Source organism: Schistocerca piceifrons, chromosome 1 (assembly GCF_021461385.2).
Source record: "Schistocerca piceifrons isolate TAMUIC-IGC-003096 chromosome 1, iqSchPice1.1, whole genome shotgun sequence".
In the NCBI taxonomy this organism is placed as follows: Eukaryota; Metazoa; Arthropoda; class Insecta; order Orthoptera; family Acrididae; genus Schistocerca; species Schistocerca piceifrons.
This window is the reverse complement of record NC_060138.1, coordinates 396,917,353-396,938,999: the sequence shown is the minus strand read 5'-3', so window position 1 is coordinate 396,938,999 and position 21,647 is coordinate 396,917,353. Positions and strand designations below refer to the sequence as shown.

The window sequence follows — 21,647 nt, the reverse complement described above, 5'->3', positions numbered from 1 at the left end:
CACCATTGCGTTACGTCGTGTTCGGGGGTTGGTCTGAATACCAGGGTTAAGGAACCAGTCGACTGACACATAGTCCAGTGTAGTCCCACCGATCAGCGTTAATAGCACACGTGCAAGGTCCCACACTTCTGTGACGTGAGGGCATAGGAGACGATGCTCTCTGGTGTCTACGTCACCACATCGGCCGCAAGCAGCCGAGGGCCATAGGAGGATGGCCGCCAGGCGATGATTAGTGGGTATTAAATTGTTTACAACGCGATACCATAGCGCTGAAACTTCTGTGGGAAGGGCTAGGTGGTTGATATTAGCCCAAGCGTGGTGCCAGATGACCGACGGTCGTCTGTCCTCCAATTTGTGTGGTGTGAGCTGGCCTCGAAGCGCCTAGTAAAGGCGCTTCGATGTGCGTGCCTTGTCGGTGGCCACTGCTAGGATGTAACTTTGATTGAGGTGATAGTCCTTGACTGTCGTCATCCGGAATGGAATATGTGTCAAGCATACTGGTGCACGCGCCGATTGTAGGCGATAACGGTCGAAAAGCACCGCTGTTGTCCCACCTGGGTCAATCTCACGCAAAGTGGCGATACGGTGAATCAGGATTGCCGCACATTTGTGGGGAAAGTCAATGAGTCCAAGGCGACTATCGACTTTTGGCAGTGTACAAGTCTGTGCATCAACTTTGAATAGTGCACGCCGCCACAATAGGCAATATACTGTTTGTGAGATGGCTCTGCTGGTTTGTTTCGGTAGCGTAAGGAGTTGTGCTACATACCATGCCCGTGATAGGATGTAAGTATTAATCAGTTGGATTCGTTGATGGAGGTCGAGTCGTTGATCAGTGTGACTCACGCAAAGTCCTCTGATGCGCGTGAGAATCCGCCTGCACGTGAGTGTTAACATGCGCTGTGGACAGGCAGTCACCTCAAGACCCAAGATACGTTGTTCCCCTACAATCCGGTAGCATGGGCGTTCGATGGTCAATGATCGTGGTCCTAGTGGGATTAGCACCATTTTGTTGGATTTTAACATGGCACCGGATGCTCGTTCATAAACGTGGAGGACTCGGCGAACCGAATCGATGTCCCTGGCGTTTGCTACAAACACACCTACACCATCCGCCTACGCCACACTGCGGAAGGTGACGCCTGGGAAAGGAACACCATCGACCATCCGTCCGATGTCACGCAGCATGGGGTACAGCGCCAAAGCGATAAAATACACTGACAAGGGACACCCTTGTCGAACTGATCGTCTGATGGAAATTGGTCGTGATCTGCAACCGTTCACAATGATTGTGGAATTTGCTCCATCCAAGAAGTGCCGGATGACTCTTATGAAGTGCTCCCCGAAACCCATCCGCTACATAACGGCCAGCAGGTAGGATGGGAGACCCTATCGGAGGCACCGGCGAAATCTAGGGATCAATTGCAGCCGGGGTTCGAGCGTCGGCGGTGGGTGAGTAAGACAGCATCACGGTATATAGAAGCAGCGGTGAAGGTGGTTCGATTCGAAACGCCACATGATTGAGTGGGACAAAGTACCTTATTCATTCCCTGTTTAAGACGTGAAGCCACACTTCGTGCCACCAACTTATAATCAGTGTTAAGAACGATGATGGGACGTACGTCTTTAGCCCATCAGTGACCTGTGACCTTTGGATTAAAGCCAATATGTACAGCTAGAAAATCGGCGGGTAGCTCGCAACCAGCAAAAATCTCCTCGCACATTTTGCAGAAGCGGTCTCCTAACAGGCCGGAAAACCTAGCACTTCGATTAGTGCTGGAATGGCACAATCGAAGGGCGGTATCCTTGCGGAGTACCGCCAGAGATGAAAAACCGCAGTGTCAGGGCCTAAATGCTTGCAGCGTGTGCGTTCCACATGAGGGAGTGACATACGGTGGTGCGGGCTGATATGGCAACAGGCGACCGTCGAAAACATCGCAAAAGCAAGTGCCGGAAGGAACGACAATATACGAGAGCACTCGTCAACAGCCCAGTACTACCCTCCATGTCGAGGAGTAAACTGCGACTCCTATTTGAACGCCGCTAGCTGCCAGGGCAGTGGAGAAGCCGTGAGGCCGCCCCACAGCAGCGTCAGGCCGGTGCGAGCTATACTGGCGCGAGCTACACCTAGCCGAGTGCTTACGTCGTCCACCACCTACTGCATATGTGTGTGTGCGTGTGTACACACGTATTCTGCGTGCGTGCGGCGGCGACGACGACGACGTTCGCGAGGAGCTAAGGTTATAACTCCAAACAATTTAATTAAAATTATCTGTGACCAGACCATAAGAGACGCTAACGAGGCATCCGAAGGCACTGTCCTGCGCCCCCATAATTTACCAGCCTAGCGTAATGCGGCTGCAAGTGCGGTCCGGCTAACCGCAAAAAAAAAAAAAAAAAAAAAATTACTTAAGATAATCTTAAATTAATTAAAAGAAATCGTGGTGTGTAAGCAACTAACTACTGGGCACATCAACAACTACGACAAGTTTTGCTACCAGCGGAATATCTGATCACTGCAGAATGTTAACCCATTTCAGGCTGTGTTTTAATTAATTTTAGGTGGGCCGATCCCGGCGGTACTGCAATGCCGGGCCAACCCGCTACAGAGGTGGAGCAAGCCCCTAGCACTCCGTCAGAAGCCAAAAATGAGTTTAATATTCTGGTCGTGTGATGCAGGACGTATCAGATATTAAGCTGATAAGAACAGATACTACACTTTTTTTCCCTCCTACCTCCCCTATAGCCCTACCTTTTCCTCTCCAAAAATGCCGCCATCCTCTAGTGTCGACGCAGCACGTAAAGCAGGGTGTTGTTAGTAGCAAGACTTATTGCCATAAACCGAAAATAAAAGCGGAGGCATACTCTGCTATGCCTCAGGGGGCGACGACACACTACTCAGAAACACACCTCCCTCTGCAGGTGTGAGGCAAGTGATGATTTTAAAAACTAAATAGAAAGAAATAAATAAAGACAGAAATGAAGGCAAAATAAAAAAAAAAACAGCGACGCAGCACACTCAAACGAACTGGCGAGATAATCCCATCGCCCATAGAATTAACAAAGTAATAATCCTCTAAGATAGATTATGCGTTTTCCAATTTTCCAATAATTTTTCATACAAGGTTCACACAATTCGCATGTTACCAATTTCCATATTATCAGTATCACAGAACAGTCTACTCTAGTGATGCCCAGAAGGCCAATATCAAATCTGGGGTATGGGTAAGTCAAGGGTAGTTTGAAAGTCCGAGTGACAAAGATCCAGGGGTACACTCAGGCAATTCTTATATGAGGTGCCTTAGTTAGCCCGGAACACCTTTTGATAACCATGAACCATTGCAACTTTAAGAAATCTTGCAAAAGTAATGGTATATTTCCGGTCAGATTCCGCCAGGCGATGCTGGCTCCAAAGGTAGTCCATGAAAGAGACAGCATCTGCGAGGCAAAGGTCATAGATCGTGAAAATGGTTTGGCCCAAGAGACACACCATTGCGTTACGTCGTGTTCGGGGGTTGGTCTGAATACCAGGGTTAAGGAACCAGTCGACTGACACATAGTCCAGTGTAGTCCCACCGATCAGCGTTAATAGCACACGTGCAAGGTCCCACACTTCTGTGACGTGAGGGCATAGGAGACGATGCTCTCTGGTGTCTACGTCACCACATCGGCCGCAAGCAGCCGAGGGCCATAGGAGGATGGCCGCCAGGCGATGATTAGTGGGTATTAAATTGTTTACAACGCGATACCATAGCGCTGAAACTTCTGTGGGAAGGGCTAGGTGGTTGATATTAGCCCAAGCGTGGTACCAGATGACCGACGGTCGTCTGTCCTCCAATTTGTGTGGTGTGAGCTGGCCTCGAAGCGCCTAGTAAAGGCGCTTCGATGTGCGTGCCTTGTCGGTGGCCACTGCTAGGATGTAACTTTGATTGAGGTGATAGTCCTTGACTGTCGTCATCCGGAATGGAATATGTGTCAAGCATACTGGTGCACGCGCCGATTGTAGGCGATAACGGTCGAAAAGCACCGCTGTTGTCCCACCTGGGTCAATCTCACGCAAAGTGGCGATACGGTGAATCAGGATTGCCGCACATTTGTGGGGAAAGTCAATGAGTCCAAGGCGACTATCGACTTTTGGCAGTGTACAAGTCTGTGCATCAACTTTGAATAGTGCACGCCGCCACAATAGGCAATATACTGTTTGTGAGATGGCTCTGCTGGTTTGTTTCGGTAGCGTAAGGAGTTGTGCTACATACCATGCCCGTGATAGGATGTAAGTATTAATCAGTTGGATTCGTTGATGGAGGTCGAGTCGTTGATCAGTGTGACTCACGCAAAGTCCTCTGATGCGCGTGAGAATCCGCCTGCACGTGAGTGTTAACATGCGCTGTGGACAGGCAGTCACCTCAAGACCCAAGATACGTTGTTCCCCTACAATCCGGTAGCATGGGCGTTCGATGGTCAATGATCGTGGTCCTAGTGGGATTAGCACCATTTTGTTGGATTTTAACATGGCACCGGATGCTCGTTCATAAACGTGGAGGACTCGGCGAACCGAATCGATGTCCCTGGCGTTTGCTACAAACACACCTACACCATCCGCCTACGCCACACTGCGGAAGGTGACGCCTGGGAAAGGAACACCATCGACCATCCGTCCGATGTCACGCAGCATGGGGTACAGCGCCAAAGCGATAAAATACACTGACAAGGGACACCCTTGTCGAACTGATCGTCTGATGGAAATTGGTCGTGATCTGCAACCGTTCACAATGATTGTGGAATTTGCTCCATCCAAGAAGTGCCGGATGACTCTTATGAAGTGCTCCCCGAAACCCATCCGCTACATAACGGCCAGCAGGTAGGATGGGAGACCCTATCGGAGGCACCGGCGAAATCTAGGGATCAATTGCAGCCGGGGTTCGAGCGTCGGCGGTGGGTGAGTAAGACAGCATCACGGTATATAGAAGCAGCGGTGAAGGTGGTTCGATTCGAAACGCCACATGATTGAGTGGGACAAAGTACCTTATTCATTCCCTGTTTAAGACGTGAAGCCACACTTCGTGCCACCAACTTATAATCAGTGTTAAGAACGATGATGGGACGTACGTCTTTAGCCCATCAGTGACCTGTGACCTTTGGATTAAAGCCAATATGTACAGCTAGAAAATCGGCGGGTAGCTCGCAACCAGCAAAAATCTCCTCGCACATTTTGCAGAAGCGGTCTCCTAACAGGCCGGAAAACCTAGCACTTCGATTAGTGCTGGAATGGCACAATCGAAGGGCGGTATCCTTGCGGAGTACCGCCAGAGATGAAAAACCGCAGTGTCAGGGCCTAAATGCTTGCAGCGTGTGCGTTCCACATGAGGGAGTGACATACGGTGGTGCGGGCTGATATGGCAACAGGCGACCGTCGAAAACATCGCAAAAGCAAGTGCCGGAAGGAACGACAATATACGAGAGCACTCGTCAACAGCCCAGTACTACCCTCCATGTCGAGGAGTAAACTGCGACTCCTATTTGAACGCCGCTAGCTGCCAGGGCAGTGGAGAAGCCGTGAGGCCGCCCCACAGCAGCGTCAGGCCGGTGCGAGCTATACTGGCGCGAGCTACACCTAGCCGAGTGCTTACGTCGTCCACCACCTACTGCATATGTGTGTGTGCGTGTGTACACACGTATTCTGCGTGCGTGCGGCGGCGACGACGACGACGTTCGCGAGGAGCTAAGGTTATAACTCCAAACAATTTAATTAAAATTATCTGTGACCAGACCATAAGAGACGCTAACGAGGCATCCGAAGGCACTGTCCTGCGCCCCCATAATTTACCAGCCTAGCGTAATGCGGCTGCAAGTGCGGTCCGGCTAACCGCAAAAAAAAAAAAAAAAAAAAAATTACTTAAGATAATCTTAAATTAATTAAAAGAAATCGTGGTGTGTAAGCAACTAACTACTGGGCACATCAACAACTACGACAAGTTTTGCTACCAGCGGAATATCTGATCACTGCAGAATGTTAACCCATTTCAGGCTGTGTTTTAATTAATTTTAGGTGGGCCGATCCCGGCGGTACTGCAATGCCGGGCCAACCCGCTACAGAGGTGGAGCAAGCCCCTAGCACTCCGTCAGAAGCCAAAAATGAGTTTAATATTCTGGTCGTGTGATGCAGGACGTATCAGATATTAAGCTGATAAGAACAGATACTACACTTTTTTTCCCTCCTACCTCCCCTATAGCCCTACCTTTTCCTCTCCAAAAATGCCGCCATCCTCTAGTGTCGACGCAGCACGTAAAGCAGGGTGTTGTTAGTAGCAAGACTTATTGCCATAAACCGAAAATAAAAGCGGAGGCATACTCTGCTATGCCTCAGGGGGCGACGACACACTACTCAGAAACACACCTCCCTCTGCAGGTGTGAGGCAAGTGATGATTTTAAAAACTAAATAGAAAGAAATAAATAAAGACAGAAATGAAGGCAAAATAAAAAAAAAAACAGCGACGCAGCACACTCAAACGAACTGGCGAGATAATCCCATCGCCCATAGAATTAACAAAGTAATAATCCTCTAAGATAGATTATGCGTTTTCCAATTTTCCAATAATTTTTCATACAAGGTTCACACAATTCGCATGTTACCAATTTCCATATTATCAGTATCACAGAACAGTCTACTCTAGTGATGCCCAGAAGGCCAATATCAAATCTGGGGTATGGGTAAGTCAAGGGTAGTTTGAAAGTCCGAGTGACAAAGATCCAGGGGTACACTCAGGCAATTCTTATATGAGGTGCCTTAGTTAGCCCGGAACACCTTTTGATAACCATGAACCATTGCAACTTTAAGAAATCTTGCAAAAGTAATGGTATATTTCCGGTCAGATTCCGCCAGGCGATGCTGGCTCCAAAGGTAGTCCATGAAAGAGACAGCATCTGCGAGGCAAAGGTCATAGATCGTGAAAATGGTTTGGCCCAAGAGACACACCATTGCGTTACGTCGTGTTCGGGGGTTGGTCTGAATACCAGGGTTAAGGAACCAGTCGACTGACACATAGTCCAGTGTAGTCCCACCGATCAGCGTTAATAGCACACGTGCAAGGTCCCACACTTCTGTGACGTGAGGGCATAGGAGACGATGCTCTCTGGTGTCTACGTCACCACATCGGCCGCAAGCAGCCGAGGGCCATAGGAGGATGGCCGCCAGGCGATGATTAGTGGGTATTAAATTGTTTACAACGCGATACCATAGCGCTGAAACTTCTGTGGGAAGGGCTAGGTGGTTGATATTAGCCCAAGCGTGGTGCCAGATGACCGACGGTCGTCTGTCCTCCAATTTGTGTGGTGTGAGCTGGCCTCGAAGCGCCTAGTAAAGGCGCTTCGATGTGCGTGCCTTGTCGGTGGCCACTGCTAGGATGTAACTTTGATTGAGGTGATAGTCCTTGACTGTCGTCATCCGGAATGGAATATGTGTCAAGCATACTGGTGCACGCGCCGATTGTAGGCGATAACGGTCGAAAAGCACCGCTGTTGTCCCACCTGGGTCAATCTCACGCAAAGTGGCGATACGGTGAATCAGGATTGCCGCACATTTGTGGGGAAAGTCAATGAGTCCAAGGCGACTATCGACTTTTGGCAGTGTACAAGTCTGTGCATCAACTTTGAATAGTGCACGCCGCCACAATAGGCAATATACTGTTTGTGAGATGGCTCTGCTGGTTTGTTTCGGTAGCGTAAGGAGTTGTGCTACATACCATGCCCGTGATAGGATGTAAGTATTAATCAGTTGGATTCGTTGATGGAGGTCGAGTCGTTGATCAGTGTGACTCACGCAAAGTCCTCTGATGCGCGTGAGAATCCGCCTGCACGTGAGTGTTAACATGCGCTGTGGACAGGCAGTCACCTCAAGACCCAAGATACGTTGTTCCCCTACAATCCGGTAGCATGGGCGTTCGATGGTCAATGATCGTGGTCCTAGTGGGATTAGCACCATTTTGTTGGATTTTAACATGGCACCGGATGCTCGTTCATAAACGTGGAGGACTCGGCGAACCGAATCGATGTCCCTGGCGTTTGCTACAAACACACCTACACCATCCGCCTACGCCACACTGCGGAAGGTGACGCCTGGGAAAGGAACACCATCGACCATCCGTCCGATGTCACGCAGCATGGGGTACAGCGCCAAAGCGATAAAATACACTGACAAGGGACACCCTTGTCGAACTGATCGTCTGATGGAAATTGGTCGTGATCTGCAACCGTTCACAATGATTGTGGAATTTGCTCCATCCAAGAAGTGCCGGATGACTCTTATGAAGTGCTCCCCGAAACCCATCCGCTACATAACGGCCAGCAGGTAGGATGGGAGACCCTATCGGAGGCACCGGCGAAATCTAGGGATCAATTGCAGCCGGGGTTCGAGCGTCGGCGGTGGGTGAGTAAGACAGCATCACGGTATATAGAAGCAGCGGTGAAGGTGGTTCGATTCGAAACGCCACATGATTGAGTGGGACAAAGTACCTTATTCATTCCCTGTTTAAGACGTGAAGCCACACTTCGTGCCACCAACTTATAATCAGTGTTAAGAACGATGATGGGACGTACGTCTTTAGCCCATCAGTGACCTGTGACCTTTGGATTAAAGCCAATATGTACAGCTAGAAAATCGGCGGGTAGCTCGCAACCAGCAAAAATCTCCTCGCACATTTTGCAGAAGCGGTCTCCTAACAGGCCGGAAAACCTAGCACTTCGATTAGTGCTGGAATGGCACAATCGAAGGGCGGTATCCTTGCGGAGTACCGCCAGAGATGAAAAACCGCAGTGTCAGGGCCTAAATGCTTGCAGCGTGTGCGTTCCACATGAGGGAGTGACATACGGTGGTGCGGGCTGATATGGCAACAGGCGACCGTCGAAAACATCGCAAAAGCAAGTGCCGGAAGGAACGACAATATACGAGAGCACTCGTCAACAGCCCAGTACTACCCTCCATGTCGAGGAGTAAACTGCGACTCCTATTTGAACGCCGCTAGCTGCCAGGGCAGTGGAGAAGCCGTGAGGCCGCCCCACAGCAGCGTCAGGCCGGTGCGAGCTATACTGGCGCGAGCTACACCTAGCCGAGTGCTTACGTCGTCCACCACCTACTGCATATGTGTGTGTGCGTGTGTACACACGTATTCTGCGTGCGTGCGGCGGCGACGACGACGACGTTCGCGAGGAGCTAAGGTTATAACTCCAAACAATTTAATTAAAATTATCTGTGACCAGACCATAAGAGACGCTAACGAGGCATCCGAAGGCACTGTCCTGCGCCCCCATAATTTACCAGCCTAGCGTAATGCGGCTGCAAGTGCGGTCCGGCTAACCGCAAAAAAAAAAAAAAAAAAAAAAATTACTTAAGATAATCTTAAATTAATTAAAAGAAATCGTGGTGTGTAAGCAACTAACTACTGGGCACATCAACAACTACGACAAGTTTTGCTACCAGCGGAATATCTGATCACTGCAGAATGTTAACCCATTTCAGGCTGTGTTTTAATTAATTTTAGGTGGGCCGATCCCGGCGGTACTGCAATGCCGGGCCAACCCGCTACAGAGGTGGAGCAAGCCCCTAGCACTCCGTCAGAAGCCAAAAATGAGTTTAATATTCTGGTCGTGTGATGCAGGACGTATCAGATATTAAGCTGATAAGAACAGATACTACACTTTTTTTCCCTCCTACCTCCCCTATAGCCCTACCTTTTCCTCTCCAAAAATGCCGCCATCCTCTAGTGTCGACGCAGCACGTAAAGCAGGGTGTTGTTAGTAGCAAGACTTATTGCCATAAACCGAAAATAAAAGCGGAGGCATACTCTGCTATGCCTCAGGGGGCGACGACACACTACTCAGAAACACACCTCCCTCTGCAGGTGTGAGGCAAGTGATGATTTTAAAAACTAAATAGAAAGAAATAAATAAAGACAGAAATGAAGGCAAAATAAAAAAAAAAACAGCGACGCAGCACACTCAAACGAACTGGCGAGATAATCCCATCGCCCATAGAATTAACAAAGTAATAATCCTCTAAGATAGATTATGCGTTTTCCAATTTTCCAATAATTTTTCATACAAGGTTCACACAATTCGCATGTTACCAATTTCCATATTATCAGTATCACAGAACAGTCTACTCTAGTGATGCCCAGAAGGCCAATATCAAATCTGGGGTATGGGTAAGTCAAGGGTAGTTTGAAAGTCCGAGTGACAAAGATCCAGGGGTACACTCAGGCAATTCTTATATGAGGTGCCTTAGTTAGCCCGGAACACCTTTTGATAACCATGAACCATTGCAACTTTAAGAAATCTTGCAAAAGTAATGGTATATTTCCGGTCAGATTCCGCCAGGCGATGCTGGCTCCAAAGGTAGTCCATGAAAGAGACAGCATCTGCGAGGCAAAGGTCATAGATCGTGAAAATGGTTTGGCCCAAGAGACACACCATTGCGTTACGTCGTGTTCGGGGGTTGGTCTGAATACCAGGGTTAAGGAACCAGTCGACTGACACATAGTCCAGTGTAGTCCCACCGATCAGCGTTAATAGCACACGTGCAAGGTCCCACACTTCTGTGACGTGAGGGCATAGGAGACGATGCTCTCTGGTGTCTACGTCACCACATCGGCCGCAAGCAGCCGAGGGCCATAGGAGGATGGCCGCCAGGCGATGATTAGTGGGTATTAAATTGTTTACAACGCGATACCATAGCGCTGAAACTTCTGTGGGAAGGGCTAGGTGGTTGATATTAGCCCAAGCGTGGTGCCAGATGACCGACGGTCGTCTGTCCTCCAATTTGTGTGGTGTGAGCTGGCCTCGAAGCGCCTAGTAAAGGCGCTTCGATGTGCGTGCCTTGTCGGTGGCCACTGCTAGGATGTAACTTTGATTGAGGTGATAGTCCTTGACTGTCGTCATCCGGAATGGAATATGTGTCAAGCATACTGGTGCACGCGCCGATTGTAGGCGATAACGGTCGAAAAGCACCGCTGTTGTCCCACCTGGGTCAATCTCACGCAAAGTGGCGATACGGTGAATCAGGATTGCCGCACATTTGTGGGGAAAGTCAATGAGTCCAAGGCGACTATCGACTTTTGGCAGTGTACAAGTCTGTGCATCAACTTTGAATAGTGCACGCCGCCACAATAGGCAATATACTGTTTGTGAGATGGCTCTGCTGGTTTGTTTCGGTAGCGTAAGGAGTTGTGCTACATACCATGCCCGTGATAGGATGTAAGTATTAATCAGTTGGATTCGTTGATGGAGGTCGAGTCGTTGATCAGTGTGACTCACGCAAAGTCCTCTGATGCGCGTGAGAATCCGCCTGCACGTGAGTGTTAACATGCGCTGTGGACAGGCAGTCACCTCAAGACCCAAGATACGTTGTTCCCCTACAATCCGGTAGCATGGGCGTTCGATGGTCAATGATCGTGGTCCTAGTGGGATTAGCACCATTTTGTTGGATTTTAACATGGCACCGGATGCTCGTTCATAAACGTGGAGGACTCGGCGAACCGAATCGATGTCCCTGGCGTTTGCTACAAACACACCTACACCATCCGCCTACGCCACACTGCGGAAGGTGACGCCTGGGAAAGGAACACCATCGACCATCCGTCCGATGTCACGCAGCATGGGGTACAGCGCCAAAGCGATAAAATACACTGACAAGGGACACCCTTGTCGAACTGATCGTCTGATGGAAATTGGTCGTGATCTGCAACCGTTCACAATGATTGTGGAATTTGCTCCATCCAAGAAGTGCCGGATGACTCTTATGAAGTGCTCCCCGAAACCCATCCGCTACATAACGGCCAGCAGGTAGGATGGGAGACCCTATCGGAGGCACCGGCGAAATCTAGGGATCAATTGCAGCCGGGGTTCGAGCGTCGGCGGTGGGTGAGTAAGACAGCATCACGGTATATAGAAGCAGCGGTGAAGGTGGTTCGATTCGAAACGCCACATGATTGAGTGGGACAAAGTACCTTATTCATTCCCTGTTTAAGACGTGAAGCCACACTTCGTGCCACCAACTTATAATCAGTGTTAAGAACGATGATGGGACGTACGTCTTTAGCCCATCAGTGACCTGTGACCTTTGGATTAAAGCCAATATGTACAGCTAGAAAATCGGCGGGTAGCTCGCAACCAGCAAAAATCTCCTCGCACATTTTGCAGAAGCGGTCTCCTAACAGGCCGGAAAACCTAGCACTTCGATTAGTGCTGGAATGGCACAATCGAAGGGCGGTATCCTTGCGGAGTACCGCCAGAGATGAAAAACCGCAGTGTCAGGGCCTAAATGCTTGCAGCGTGTGCGTTCCACATGAGGGAGTGACATACGGTGGTGCGGGCTGATATGGCAACAGGCGACCGTCGAAAACATCGCAAAAGCAAGTGCCGGAAGGAACGACAATATACGAGAGCACTCGTCAACAGCCCAGTACTACCCTCCATGTCGAGGAGTAAACTGCGACTCCTATTTGAACGCCGCTAGCTGCCAGGGCAGTGGAGAAGCCGTGAGGCCGCCCCACAGCAGCGTCAGGCCGGTGCGAGCTATACTGGCGCGAGCTACACCTAGCCGAGTGCTTACGTCGTCCACCACCTACTGCATATGTGTGTGTGCGTGTGTACACACGTATTCTGCGTGCGTGCGGCGGCGACGACGACGACGACGTTCGCGAGGAGCTAAGGTTATAACTCCAAACAATTTAATTAAAATTATCTGTGACCAGACCATAAGAGATGCTAACGAGGCATCCGAAGGCACTGTCCTGTGCCCCCATAAATTACCAGCCTAGCGTAATGCGGCTGCGAGTGCGGTCCGGCTAACCGCAAAAAAAAAAAAAAAAAAAATTACTTAAGATAATCTTAAATTAATTAAAAGAAATCGTGGTGTGTAAGCAACTAACTACTGGGCACATCAACAACTACGACAAGTTTTGCTACCAGCGGAATATCTGATCACTGCAGAATGTTAACCCATTTCAGGCTGTGTTTTAATTAATTTTAGGTGGGCCGATCCCGGCGGTACTGCAATGCCGGGCCAACCCGCTACAGAGGTGGAGCAAGCCCCTAGCACTCCGTCAGAAGCCAAAAATGAGTTTAATATTCTGGTCGTGTGATGCAGGACGTATCAGATATTAAGCTGATAAGAACAGATACTACACTTTTATTCCCTCCTACCTCCCCTATAGCCCTACCTTTTCCTCTCCAAAAATGCCGCCATCCTCTAGTGTCGACGCAGCACGTAAAGCAGGGTGTTGTTAGTAGCAAGACTTATTGCCATAAACCGAAAATAAAAGCGGAGGCATACTCTGCTATGCCTCAGGGGGCGACGACACACTACTCAGAAACACACCTCCCTCTGCAGGTGTGAGGCAAGTGATGATTTTAAAAACTAAATAGAAAGAAATAAATAAAGACAGAAATGAAGGCAAAATAAAAAAAAAAACAGCGACGCAGCACACTCAAACGAACTGGCGAGATAATCCCATCGCCCATAGAATTAACAAAGTAATAATCCTCTAAGATAGATTATGCGTTTTCCAATTTTCCAATAATTCTTCATACAAGGTTCACACAATTCGCATGTTACCAATTTCCATATTATCAGTATCACAGAACAGTCTACTCTAGTGATGCCCAGAAGGCCAATATCAAATCTGGGGTATGGGTAAGTCAAGGGTAGTTTGAAAGTCCGAGTGACAAAGATCCAGGGGTACACTCAGGCAATTCTTATACGAGGCGCCTTAGTTAGCCCGGAACACCTTTTGATAACCATGAACCATTGCAACTTTAAGAAATCTTGCAAAAGTAATGGTATATTTCCGGTCAGATTCCGCCAGGCGATGCTGGCTCCAAAGGTAGTCCATGAAAGAGACAGCATCTGCGAGGCAAAGGTCATAGATCGTGAAAATGGTTTGGCCCAAGAGACACACCATTGCGTTACGTCGTGTTCGGGGGTTGGTCTGAATACCAGGGTTAAGGAACCAGTCGACTGACACATAGTCCAGTGTAGTCCCACCGATCAGCGTTAATAGCACACGTGCAAGGTCCCACACTTCTGTGACGTGAGGGCATAGGAGACGATGCTCTCTGGTGTCTACGTCACCACATCGGCCGCAAGCAGCCGAGGGCCATAGGAGGATGGCCGCCAGGCGATGATTAGTGGGTATCAAATTGTTTACAACGCGATACCATAGCGCTGAAACTTCTGTGGGAAGGGCTAGGTGGTTGATATTAGCCCAAGCGTGGTGCCAGATGACCGACGGTCGTCTGTCCTCCAATTTGTGTGGTGTGAGCTGGCCTCGAAGCGCCTAGTAAAGGCGCTTCGATGTGCGTGCCTTGTCGGTGGCCACTGCTAGGATGTAACTTTGATTGAGGTGATAGTCCTTGACTGTCGTCATCCGGAATGGAATATGTGTCAAGCATACTGGTGCACGCGCCGATTGTAGGCGATAACGGTCGAAAAGCACCGCTGTTGTCCCTCCTGGGTCAATCTCACGCAAAGTGGCGATACGGTGAATCAGGATTGCCGCACATTTGTGGGGAAAGTCAATGAGTCCAAGGCGACTATCGACTTTTGGCAGTGTACAAGTCTGTGCATCAACTTTGAATAGTGCACGCCGCCACAATAGGCAATATACTGTTTGTGAGATGGCTCTGCTGGTTTGTTTCGGTAGCGTAAGGAGTTGTGCTACATACCATGCCCGTGATAGGATGTAAGTATTAATCAGTTGGATTCGTTGATGGAGGTCGAGTCGTTGATCAGTGTGACTCACGCAAAGTCCTCTGATGCGCGTGAGAATCCGCCTGCACGTGAGTGTTAACATGCGCTGTGGACAGGCAGTCACCTCAAGACCCAAGATACGTTGTTCCCCTACAATCCGGTAGCATGGGCGTTCGATGGTCAATGATCGTGGTCCTAGTGGGATTAGCACCATTTTGTTGGATTTTAACATGGCACCGGATGCTCGTTCATAAACGTGGAGGACTCGGCGAACCGAATCGATGTCCCTGGCGTTTGCTACAAACACACCTACACCATCCGCCTACGCCACACTGCGGAAGGTGACGCCTGGGAAAGGAACACCATCGACCATCCGTCCGATGTCACGCAGCATGGGGTACAGCGCCAAAGCGATAAAATACACTGACAAGGGACACCCTTGTCGAACTGATCGTCTGATGGAAATTGGTCGTGATCTGCAACCGTTCACAATGATTGTGGAATTTGCTCCATCCAAGAAGTGCCGGATGACTCTTATGAAGTGCTCCCCGAAACCCATCCGCTACATAACGGCCAGCAGGTAGGATGGGAGACCCTATCGGAGGCACCGGCGAAATCTAGGGATCAATTGCAGCCGGGGTTCGAGCGTCGGCGGTGGGTGAGTAAGACAGCATCACGGTATATAGAAGCAGCGGTGAAGGTGGTTCGATTCGAAACGCCACATGATTGAGTGGGACAAAGTACCTTATTCATTCCCTGTTTAAGACGTGAAGCCACACTTCGTGCCACCAACTTATAATCAGTGTTAAGAACGGTGATGGGACGTACGTCTTTAGCCTATCAGTGACCTGTGACCTTTGGATTAAAGCCAATATGTACAGCTAGAAAATCGGCGGGTAGCTCGCAACCAGCAAAAATCTCCTCGCACATTTTGCAGAAGCGGTCTCCTAACAGGCCGGAAAACCTAGCACTTCGATTAGTGCTGGAATGGCACAATCGAAGGGCGGTATCCTTGCGGAGTACCGCCAGAGATGAAAAACCGCAGTGTCAGGGCCTAAATGCTGGCAGCGTGTGCGTTCCACATGAGGGAGTGACATACGGTGGTGCGGGCTGATATGGCAACAGGCGACCGTCGAAAACATCGCAAAAGCAAGTGCCGGAAGGAACGACAATATAGGAGAGCACTCGTCAACAGCCCAGTACTACCCTCCATGTCGAGGAGTAAACTGCGACTCCTATTTGAACGCCGCTAGCTGCCAGGGCAGTGGAGAAGCCGTGAGGCCGCCCCACAGCAGCGTCAGGCCGGTGCGAGCTATACTGGCGCGAGCTACACCTAGCCGAGTGCTTACGTCGTCCACCACCTACTGCATATGTGTGTGTGCGTGTGTACACACGTATTCTGCGTGCGTGCGGCGGCGACGACGACGACGTTCGCGAGGAGCTAAGGTTATAACTCCAAACAATTTAATTAAAATTATCTGTGACCAGACCATAAGAGACGCTAACGAGGCATCCGAAGGCACTGTCCTGTGCCCCCATAAATTACCAGCCTAGCGTAATGCGGCTGCAAGTGCGGTCCGGCTAACCGCAAAAAAAAAAAAAAAAAAAATTACTTAAGATAATCTTAAATTAATTAAAAGAAATCGTGGTGTGTAAGCAACTAACTACTGGGCACATCAACAACTACGACAAGTTTTGCTACCAGCGGAATATCTGATCACTGCAGAATGTTAACCCATTTCAGGCTGTGTTTTAATTAATTTTAGGTGGGCCGATCCCGGCGGTACTGCAATGCCGGGCCAACCCGCTACAGAGGTGGAGCAAGCCCCTAGCACTCCGTCAGAAGCCAAAAATGAGTTTAATATTCTGGTCGTGTGATGCAGGACGTATCAGATATTAAGCTGATAAGAACAGATACTACACTTTTTTTCCCTCCTACCTCCCCTATAGCCCTACCTTTTCCTCTCCAAAAATGCCGCCATCCTCTAGTGTCGACGCAGCACGTAAAGCAGGGTGTTGTTAGTAGCAAGACTTATTGCCATAAACCGAAAATAAAAGCGGAGGCATACTCTGCTATGCCTCAGGGGGCGACGACACACTACTCAGAAACACACCTCCCTCTGCAGGTGTGAGGCAAGTGATGATTTTAAAAACTAAATAGAAAGAAATAAATAAAGACAGAAATGAAGGCAAAATAAAAAAAAAAACAGCGACGCAGCACACTCAAACGAACTGGCGAGATAATCCCATCGCCCATAGAATTAACAAAGTAATAATCCTCTAAGATAGATTATGCGTTTTCCAATTTTCCAATAATTTTTCATACAAGGTTCACACAATTCGCATGTTACCAATTTCCATATTATCAGTATCACAGAACAGTCTACTCTAGTGATGCCCAGAAGGCCAATATCAAATCTGGGGTATGGGTAAGTCAAGGGTAGTTTGAAAGTCCGAGTGACAAAGATCCAGGGGTACACTCAGGCAATTCTTATACGAGGTGCCTTAGTTAGCCCGGAACACCTTTTGATAACCATGAACCATTGCAACTTTAAGAAATCTTGCAAAAGTAATGGTATATTTCCGGTCAGATTCCGCCAGGCGATGCTGGCTCCAAAGGTAGTCCATGAAAGAGACAGCATCTGCGAGGCAAAGGTCATAGATCGTGAAAATGGTTTGGCCCAAGAGACACACCATTGCGTTACGTCGTGTTCGGGGGTTGGTCTGAATACCAGGGTTAAGGAACCAGTCGACTGACACATAGTCCAGTGTAGTCCCACCGATCAGCGTTAATAGCACACGTGCAAGGTCACACACTTCTGTGACGTGAGGGCATAGGAGACGATGCTCTCTGGTGTCTACGTCACCACATCGGCCGCAAGCAGCCGAGGGCCATAGGAGGATGGCCGCCAGGCGATGATTAGTGGGTATTAAATTGTTTACAACGCGATACCATAGCGCTGAAACTTCTGTGGGAAGGGCTAGGTGGTTGATATTAGCCCAAGCGTGGTGCCAGATGACCGACGGTCGTCTGTCCTCCAATTTGTGTGGTGTGAGCTGGCCTCGAAGCGCCTAGTAAAGGCGCTTCGATGTGCGTGCCTTGTCGGTGGCCACTGCTAGGATGTAACTTTGATTGAGGTGATAGTCCTTGACTGTCGTCATCCGGAATGGAATATGTGTCAAGCATACTGGTGCACGCGCCGATTGTAGGCGATAACGGTCGAAAAGCACCGCTGTTGTCCCACCTGGGTCAATCTCACGCAAAGTGGCGATACGGTGAATCAGGATTGCCGCACATTTGTGGGGAAAGTCAATGAGTCCAAGGCGACTATCGACTTTTGGCAGTGTACAAGTCTGTGCATCAACTTTGAATAGTGCACGCCGCCACAATAGGCAATATACTGTTTGTGAGATGGCTCTGCTGGTTTGTTTCGGTAGCGTAAGGAGTTGTGCTACATACCATGCCCGTGATAGGATGTAAGTATTAATCAGTTGGATTCGTTGATGGAGGTCGAGTCGTTGATCAGTGTGACTCACGCAAAGTCCTCTGATGCGCGTGAGAATCCGCCTGCACGTGAGTGTTAACATGCGCTGTGGACAGGCAGTCACCTCAAGACCCAAGATACGTTGTTCCCCTACAATCCGGTAGCATGGGCGTTCGATGGTCAATGATCGTGGTCCTAGTGGGATTAGCACCATTTTGTTGGATTTTAACATGGCACCGGATGCTCGTTCATAAACGTGGAGGACTCGGCGAACCGAATCGATGTCCCTGGCGTTTGCTACAAACACACCTACACCATCCGCCTACGCCACACTGCGGAAGGTGACGCCTGGGAAAGGAACACCATCGACCATCCGTCCGATGTCACGCAGCATGGGGTACAGCGCCAAAGCGATAAAATACACTGACAAGGGACACCCTTGTCGAACTGATCGTCTGATGGAAATTGGTCGTGATCTGCAACCGTTCACAATGATTGTGGAATTTGCTCCATCCAAGAAGTGCCGGATGACTCTTATGAAGTGCTCCCCGAAACCCATCCGCTACATAACGGCCAGCAGGTAGGATGGGAGACCCTATCGGAGGCACCGGCGAAATCTAGGGATCAATTGCAGCCGGGGTTCGAGCGTCGGCGGTGGGTGAGTAAGACAGCATCACGGTATATAGAAGCAGCGGTGAAGGTGGTTCGATTCGAAACGCCACATGATTGAGTGGGACAAAGTACCTTATTCATTCCCTGTTTAAGACGTGAAGCCACACTTCGTGCCACCAACTTATAATCAGTGTTAAGAACGATGATGGGACGTACGTCTTTAGCCCATCAGTGACCTGTGACCTTTGGATTAAAGCCAATATGTACAGCTAGAAAATCGGCGGGTAGCTCGCAACCAGCAAAAATCTCCTCGCACATTTTGCAGAAGCGGTCTCCTAACAGGCCGGAAAACCTAGCACTTCGATTAGTGCTGGAATGGCACAATCGAAGGGCGGTATCCTTGCGGAGTACCGCCAGAGATGAAAAACCGCAGTGTCAGGGCCTAAATGCTTGCAGCGTGTGCGTTCCACATGAGGGAGTGACATACAGTGGTGCGGGCTGATATGGCAACAGGCGACCGTCGAAAACATCGCAAAAGCAAGTGCCGGAAGGAACGACAATATACGAGAGCACTCGTCAACAGCCCAGTACTACCCTCCATGTCGAGGAGTAAACTGCGACTCCTATTTGAACGCCGCTAGCTGCCAGGGCAGTGGAGAAGCCGTGAGGCCGCCCCACAGCAGCGTCAGGCCGGTGCGAGCTATACTGGCGCGAGCTACACCTAGCCGAGTGCTTACGTCGTCCACCACCTACTGCATATGTGTGTGTGCGTGTGTACACACGTATTCTGCGTGCGTGCGGCGGCGACGACGACGACGTTCGCGAGGAGCTAAGGTTATAACTCCAAACAATTTAATTAAAATTATCTGTGACCAGACCATAAGAGATGCTAACGAGGCATCCGAAGGCACTGTCCTGTGCCCCCATAAATTACCAGCCTAGCGTAATGCGGCTGCAAGTGCGGTCCGGCTAACCGCAAAAAAAAAAAAAAAAAAAAATTACTTAAGATAATCTTAAATTAATTAAAAGAAATCGTGGTGTGTAAGCAACTAACTACTGGGCACATCAACAACTACGACAAGTTTTGCTACCAGCGGAATATCTGATCACTGCAGAATGTTAACCCATTTCAGGCTGTGTTTTAATTAATTTTAGGTGGGCCGATCCCGGCGGTACTGCAATGCCGGGCCAACCCGCTACAGAGGTGGAGCAAGCCCCTAGCACTCCGTCAGAAGCCAAAAATGAGTTTAATATTCTGGTCGTGTGATGCAGGACGTATCAGATATTAAGCTGATAAGAACAGATACTACACTTTTTTTCCCTCCTACCTCCCCTATAGCCCTACCTTTTCCTCTCCAAAAATGCCGCCATCCTCTAGTGTCGACGCAGCACGTAAAGCAGGGTGTTGTTAGTAGCAAGACTTATTGCCATAAACCGAAAATAAAAGCGGAGGCATACTCTGCTATGCCTCAGGGGGCGACGACACACTACTCAGAAACACACCTCCCTCTGCAGGTGTGAGGCAAGTGATGATTTTAAAAACTAAATAGAAAGAAATAAATAAAGACAGAAATGAAGGCAAAATAAAAAAAAAAAACAGCGACGCAGCACACTCAAACGAACTGGCGAGATAATCCCATCGCCCATAGAATTAACAAAGTAATAATCCTCTAAGATAGATTATGCGTTTTCCAATTTTCCAATAATTTTTCATACAAGGTTCACACAATTCGCATGTTACCAATTTCCATATTATCAGTATCACAGAACAGTCTACTCTAGTGATGCCCAGAAGGCCAATATCAAATCTGGGGTATGGGTAAGTCAAGGGTAGTTTGAAAGTCCGAGTGACAAAGATCCAGGGGTACACTCAGGCAATTCTTATACGAGGTGCCTTAGTTAGCCCGGAACACCTTTTGATAACCATGAACCATTGCAACTTTAAGAAATCTTGCAAAAGTAATGGTATATTTCCGGTCAGATTCCGCCAGGCGATGCTGGCTCCAAAGGTAGTCCATGAAAGAGACAGCATCTGCGAGGCAAAGGTCATAGATCGTGAAAATGGTTTGGCCCAAGAGACACACCATTGCGTTACGTCGTGTTCGGGGGTTGGTCTGAATACCAGGGTTAAGGAACCAGTCGACTGAGACATAGTCCGGTGTAGTCCCACCGATCAGCGTTAATAGCACACGTGCAAGGTCCCACACTTCTGTGACGTGAGGGCATAGGAGACGATGCTCTCTGGTGTCTACGTCACCACATCGGCCGCAAGCAGCCGAGGGCCATAGGAGGATGGCCGCCAGGCGATGATTAGTGGGTATTAAATTGTTTACAACGCGATACCATAGCGCTGAAACTTCTGTGGGAAGGGCTAGGTGGTTGATATTAGCCCAAGCGTGGTGCCAGATGACCGACGGTCGTCTGTCCTCCAATTTGTGTGGTGTGAGCTGGCCTCGAAGCGCCTAGTAAAGGCGCTTCGATGTGCGTGCCTTGTCGGTGGCCACTGCTAGGATGTAACTTTGATTGAGGTGATAGTCCTTGACTGTCGTCATCCGGAATGGAATATGTGTCAAGCATACTGGTGCACGCGCCGATTGTAGGCGATAACGGTCGAAAAGCACCGCTGTTGTCCCACCTGGGTCAATCTCACGCAAAGTGGCGATACGGTGAATCAGGATTGCCGCACATTTGTGGGGAAAGTCAATGAGTCCAAGGCGACTATCGACTTTTGGCAGTGTACAAGTCTGTGCATCAACATTGAATAGTGCACGCCGCCACAATAGGCAATATACTGTTTGTGAGATGG

General features: G+C 49.2%; 6 pseudogenes; all 6 read right to left on the bottom strand.

Annotated features, from left to right (window-relative positions):
• Window positions 1–2,557: 2,557 nt before the first annotated feature.
• LOC124720427 lies at window positions 2,558–2,770 on the bottom strand (annotated as a pseudogene).
• Window positions 2,771–6,044: 3,274 nt separating this feature from the next.
• Window positions 6,045–6,257, bottom strand: LOC124720419 (annotated as a pseudogene).
• Window positions 6,258–9,532: 3,275 nt separating this feature from the next.
• LOC124720408 lies at window positions 9,533–9,745 on the bottom strand (annotated as a pseudogene).
• Window positions 9,746–13,020: 3,275 nt separating this feature from the next.
• Window positions 13,021–13,233, bottom strand: LOC124720705 (annotated as a pseudogene).
• A 3,272-nt stretch (window positions 13,234–16,505) lies between these two features.
• LOC124720407 lies at window positions 16,506–16,718 on the bottom strand (annotated as a pseudogene).
• Window positions 16,719–19,991: 3,273 nt separating this feature from the next.
• On the bottom strand, window positions 19,992–20,204 carry LOC124720401 (annotated as a pseudogene).
• Window positions 20,205–21,647: the final 1,443 nt, after the last annotated feature.